This window comes from Erinaceus europaeus, chromosome 18 (assembly GCF_950295315.1).
Source record: "Erinaceus europaeus chromosome 18, mEriEur2.1, whole genome shotgun sequence".
In the NCBI taxonomy this organism is placed as follows: domain Eukaryota; kingdom Metazoa; phylum Chordata; class Mammalia; order Eulipotyphla; family Erinaceidae; genus Erinaceus; species Erinaceus europaeus.
Window position 1 is genome coordinate 1,769,627 of NC_080179.1, and position 6,563 is coordinate 1,776,189.

Here is a 6,563-nt window from a genome sequence, read left to right on the forward strand (position 1 = left end):
AGGTGTCTGTCTTTCTCTCCCCCTCTCTGTCTTCCCCTCCTCTCTCCATTTCTCTCTGTCCTATCTAACAACTATGACAACAATAACTATAACAATAAAACAACAAGGGCAACAAAAGGGAATAAATAAATATTAAAAAAAGAACACATATCCTATGGACAAGGACCTGGGTTCCAGTCCCCTTCCCTACTGCAAAAGGGATGTTTCAGGGTGAGGCAGGTCTGCAGGTGTCTAGTTTTCCTTCTCCCTCTCTATCTCCCCATCTGCTCTCAACTTCTCTCTGCCCTATCCAATAAAATGGTGGGGATGGGGGATAGGCCTCCAGGAGCAGTGGATTCATAGTGCAGACACTGAGCCCCAGTGATAACCCTGGAGGCAAAAAAAAAATCTCTGTAGTCTCATTTGTAAGGCAAATGTAAAAAACAAAAGTTCAGAATGATTCTACTTCCACAACTTAGACAGTTTCAATGTCCTCACCTGCTTGACACTCCGGGTTAGGATTTCAACAGATTTAGTTTAAGAGAACACAACTATTTCTATGCTATAAGCCTGACACTTACATAAACATTCAGTTCTAAATATACACCATTAAAGCAAAACAGCCCCACAAATGCAGGCAGAAGGGAATTTTGAAACATGATGACTATTTAATATGATAATAGCTTAATTAAAATGCTTTGAAATAAAGATAATTGCAAAATATTAGTTAACTATGGTATTTTTGCAGTAATAGTAATACAGTCTGGACTTTGTTAGGTTTTTATTGAAAAAAGTGTTTATAGGGCTGGAAAGATAGCATAACGTTTATGCAAATGACTTTCCTGACTAAGGCTCCATGGTCTCAGGCTTAATTCCTGGTAATACCACAAGCCACAGTGGAACAGTAGTCTGCTTAGAAAGAAAAAGACACTCTTATAAAGAAAAGAAACACTAGGAGGCCTGGTGATGGCACACCTAGTTAAGCACAGGTAGTATAAAGGGCAAGGATCCAGGCTCAAGCTCCCGCTCCCCACCAGCATGGGGACACTTCACAAGCGGTGAAGCAGGTGTCTGTCTTTCTCTCTCCCCCTCCTCTCTTAATTTCTCTGTGTCCTATCCTATAAAATGGGGAAAAAAATGGCCACTAGGAGCAGTGGATTTGTAGTATAGGCACTGAGCCCCAGGATAGCCCTGGAGACAAGACAAACAACAACAAAACCTACTATATTTTCACTGAAAATATGTATAGCTCTCTTAACCAAATATAATAGTTATACTTACATGATATTTTAATATAACTCAGACGTCTGTGTTGAGCAAAGGTAACTTCACCAAAGTACGTCCTGGGAGGCATTCCTTAGGGCCTGTCTGTGTACACTGGTTTTCTGGAAGAATACCTTTTGTATTTATTTCTTCCTCATTTTAGCTACGATGACCCAGACATTGACTTGAAGGAAGCAGTGTTAAAGTTAGAAGGTAAAACTGCTCTTGATGCTGCAGAAGATAGTGTGACAGGTTGAGCACAGCCCACCCCCATCCCCACCCTTGTTCAGGTCTGCTTTCTGTTCTCACAGAAGGACACATCCACATGGGACTTTTGGACATCTAAGCAGACTTGGTGGGGAGCATGGAATGGCTTCTCTTCATCATTGGAAGAGAAGCGAAGTGGTTCATGTAAGATACAGGTATGTGAATCAACCCTGCTGAAAAAAAAGATGATTCATGATGTAAATGTCACTGAAAAGACAGAATGGAGCCATGCGTGCTGAACCACTGTGTAAAAATCCCTCTGGGCTGGGTGGTGCCTCACCTGGTCGAGTGCTCACATTCCAGGGCACAAGGACCCAGGTTCAAGCCCCAGGTCCCCATCTGCAGGGGGAAAGCCTCATGAGTAGTGAAGCAGGGCTGCAGGCATTTCTCTCCCTATCACCCCTCCCCTTTCAATTTCTGGCTGTCTCTATCCAATAAAAAATTAAGATAATTTTTTTAAATAATAAACCCACAATATGAAATTGGGGTGAGGGGTGGTGGTGCAGATTGATTTGTTCAGAAGTTCAAAAGAAAAACAAATTAAAAGTGAACGGATCACATTCCTACTAAGACTCTGGGATTCATCTCAAAGAAAATTGTATGTGGAGAGAGTTGTCAAACTTGGGCTCATTTTTTTTCTTTTTTTCTCTTCTTTTTTTTTAAATTTATTGAGAGGGGGGCAGGGAAGGGCAAATCCAGAGTGAAGAGGTGATGTTGAAGTAACTACAGCAAATGCCAAAATAAATAAATAAACTGTATTGACAACTTCATCATTTTCTTGTTAAGGAATAAAAACAGTGTTCTATATGGTAAGAGCGAAACAGAATGAAAACCCAGGACTGTAAACGTGATGGAGTCACCACCAGTAAGTTGTCTCAGCATCTCAGGGGAAGGAGTGCTGACAGACTCTGGTGATGAACTGGGGCAGTAGGAGAGGGCTTGCCCAAACCCTAATCCCGGAAGTTTGTTCTGTTTGCTTCTGAAGTTGGGAAGTTAAACAGGATGAAGGATAGAGGGGTTGGCAGTCAGTCTCTAGATGGCAACCTTTAATAGCACTAGGTTATAAAATTAAATGTGGATATGCCCACAAGGAAAAGCTAGAGGCTGAAAATGTCACTGTGAATGAGGTCTCAGCTAGAGTTCACCTACAAATATATTTAAACCAAAGAGTTTGAACTTTCTACGAAAACCGGTGAGTCATGGAGTAAAGAGCAAAAGAATGATATAACTAGCATTTCTGTTGACTGAAAAATATTGAAAGAGACGGATTCTATTCAAACCCACATGATACTCCACACTGCACACCCAGTGTCAGTCTTATTATTATTATTAATTGTCACTATGATTATCTATTGGGGGATTAATGGTTTGACAGTCAACAGTAAAATAGAAAAGTTTTACAAGTGCAACCTTTTCACTCAACCCCCAATAGGTCCTCCTCTGCCATTTTGTTCCAGGACCTGAACTTTCTCCCCCAACCCCCCTCCTTAAAGTCTTTTACTTTGGTGCAATACACCAACTCCAGTCCAAGCTCTGCTTTCTATTTACCCTTCTGATCTTGTTTTCAACTTCTGTCTGTGTGAGAGATCATCCCGTATTCATCTTTCTCTTTCTGGCTGTTCTCACTGAACATGATTCCTTTAAGCTCCATCCAAGATGAAGTAAAGAAGGTGAATTCATCATTCTTCACAGATGAGTAGTATTCCATTTTATATAGACCACAACCTGCTCAGCCACTATTCTGTTGTTGGACACCTGGGTTGCTTCCGGGTTTTGGCTATTACAAATTGTGCTGCTATGAAAATAGGTATTTTTGGATGGATGTAGTTGGTTCCTTAGGATCTATCCCCAGGAGAGGAATTGCAGAATCATAGGGTAGGTCCATTTCTAGCCTTCTGAGAGTCTCCAGACTGTTCTCCACAGGGGTTAGACCCACTGACATTCCCACCAGCAGTGCAGGAGAATTCCTTTGACCCCACAACCTCTCCAGCATTTGTTGCTGCTGTCATATGATGTATGACATTCTCACAGGAGTGAAGTGGTATCTCATTGTTGTCTTTATTTGCATTTCTCTAACCATCAATGAATGACTTGGGCATTTTTCCATATGATGTTTGCCTTTTAGATCTCTTCTATGATGAATATTCTATTCATGCCTTTCTCCATTTTGGGATGGGGTCATTTGTTTTATTGTTACTGAGTTTTGTGAACACTTTATATATTTTGGTTATTAGCCACTTGTCTGATATAAGGCATGTAAAGATCTCATTTTTGTGGGAGGTCTCTTTGGGTGAAAGTTTCTATTTCTTTTTTTAATATTTTTATTATCTTTATTTATTAGATAGAGACAGCCAGAAATTGAGAGGGGAGGGGAGATTAAGAGGGAGAGAGACAGAGAGACACCTGCAGCCCTGCTTCACCACTTATAAAGCTTTCCCCCTGCAGGTGGGGACCAGGGGCTCGAACCTGGGTCTCTTTTATTATTATTTAAAAATGGCAACATTAACAAAATTATAGGATGGGGGGCGGTACAACTCCACACAATTCCCACCACCCAATCTCCATATCCCCTCCCCTCCCCAATAGCTTTCCCATTCTCTATCCCTCTGGGAGCATGGACCCAGGGTCACTGTGGGATGCAGAAGGTGGAAGGTCTGGCTTCTGTAATTGCTTCCCCGCTGAACATGGGTGTTGACAGGTGGATCCATACTCCCAGCCTGTCTCTCTCTTTCCCTAGTGGGGTAGGGCTCTGGGGAAACAGAGCTCCAGGACACATTGGTGGGGTCGTCTGTCCAGGGAAGTCTGGCCGGCATCCTGATGGCATCTGGAACCTGGTGACTGAAAAGAGAGTTAACATACAAAGCCAAACAAATTATTGAAGAATCATGGACCCAAAGGTTGGAATAGTGGAGAGGAAGTGTTAGGGGGGTACTCACTGCAAACTCTAGTGTAATCCTGCTTTCAGGTATAGATTTTGCAGTAATTTATGGATACATGTGAACATATGCTCTCTCTCACAGAAACTGGTATATATCTAGGTTTTGGGACTTTGTTAGAAAGTGAACCACCTGGGATGGAGTTAGAGTGTACTATGAAAGGAAAGGTCTCACCCGAGTAATGAAGCTGAAGGGTTGTCATTCCACACGTGAAGTCTCTGGACACAGTCTGAAGTGAAGCATGCTGGGGTGGCACTCGTTGCGTTGATTAGCTTGCGATCAGAGATCAGAGGATGCAATATTATTTGATAAGAATTGGAAGAAGCATGTGGGAAAGTGGGCCCTATCCTAGGTCCCAGGACTGGGGGGAGTTTAGGCTCTATAGAGGAAATGTGAGGTTCCTGCTGTCTTAGGGTTCGAGAAGACAATGGTTAGTTACTGTTATCATCACATTGTTTGGTAATTGGGTTAACTTTGAAAAGTCTCTTTGTTAGACATACAATCAATTTTCCCCCCTCATATTAATTAAATAGTGATTTATATGACTACAATTTAATAGGTTTGTACAGAACCTGGGTCTTTGCACATTGTAGCATGTGCACTCAACCAGGTGGGCTCTACCTGGGTCTTTGCACATTGTAGCATGTGCACTCAGCCAGGCGGGCTCTACCTGGGTCTTTGCACATTGTAGCATGTGCACTCAGCCAGGCGGGCTCTACCTGGGTCTTTGCACATTGTAGCATGTGCACTCAGCCAGGCGGGCTCTACCTGGGTCTTTGCACATTGTAGCATGTGCACTCAGCCAGGCGGGCTCTACCTGGGTCTTTGCACATTGTAGCATGTGCACTCAGCCAGGCGGGCTCTACCTGGGTCTTTGCACATTGTAGCATGTGCACTCAGCCAGGCGGGCTCTACCTGGGTCTTTGCACATTGTAGCATGTGCACTCAGCCAGGCGGGCTCTACCTGGGTCTTTGCACATTGTAGCATGTGCACTCAGCCAGGCGGGCTCTACCACCTGGCTCCTGGTTTCAATTCCTTTGGCTGTGATCGGCCTGTTCATGTTTGCTCGTTCCTCTTGGTGCAAATTTAGAAGGTTCTGTTTCTAGGAATTCTTCTATTTCTTCCAGTCTCTCTAGCTTTATGGCACATGGTTGTTCATAGAAGCCTTGCACGATACTTTGGATTTCTGCGGTGCTTGTTGTGACATTTCTTCTCTCATTTAAAATCCTATTTAATTGAATTTTCTCTTCCCCCCCCTTTTTTTAGTGAGTCTGGCCACAGGTTTTCTATTTTGCTTTTACCATTTCAACAAAGCAGCATTGAGCTTCACTGATCTTTTGTACGGCTCTCTAATTTTTAATGTTATTTATTGTTTCCAAGATTTTAATTCAGTTCTCTGGTTGCTTTCAGGTTTCTTTGTCCTTCTTCTAAGTCCTTAAAGTGGGTATTCAGGTTGTTTATTTGAGGTTTTTTGATTTTTTTTTTCCTTAAGGGAGAGCGTGAATGCAGTCCCCACGACCACAAACTACACAGTAGAGTTTCCCACATTTGGGGAAATTGCAGGTCTCAGCACACCCTGAGTGCAACAGGTCAACCTCCCCTGGGAAACACCGTCCTGATCACGCTACCTCCCCTGCCAGGTGAGTATGTTTATTTGAGCTTTTCATTGCATTCTTTTTAAAATTTTTATGACAAGGAAAGGAGCTTTAATTATGTTGTTTTTTTTTAATTCTTTAACATGTGTGCCGGTATGGCTTTGGGTTCCCCTTACTACTGCCTAGTTGTGTCCCAAATATTTTGATAGCTCCTGTCTATCTAGAAAATATAAACAGGCCAATCACATCCAAAGAAACTGAAACAGTTCTAAAAATCCCTCACAACAATAAAAATCCTGGACCAGATGGTTTTACAAATGAATTTTACAAAACCTTCAAGGAAGAGTTAATCCCTGTACTTTTAAAAAATATATTTATTTATTTATTCCCTTTTGTTGCCCTTGTTGTTATTATTGTTGTAGTTGTTGATGTCGTCATTATTGGATAGGACAGAGAGAAATGGAGAGAGGAGGGGAAGACAGAGAGGGGGAGAGAAAAACAGACACCTGCAGACCTGCTTCA

At 42.3% G+C, this 6,563-nt stretch overlaps 1 non-coding gene across 1 annotated transcript; it reads right to left on the minus strand.

The window, feature by feature from the left end:
* Positions 1-5,935: 5,935 nt before the first annotated feature.
* LOC132534458 (U1 spliceosomal RNA) lies at positions 5,936-6,094 on the minus strand. Its single transcript, XR_009546183.1, has one exon. It is a non-coding gene; the product is annotated as a U1 spliceosomal RNA (small nuclear RNA).
* Positions 6,095-6,563: the final 469 nt, after the last annotated feature.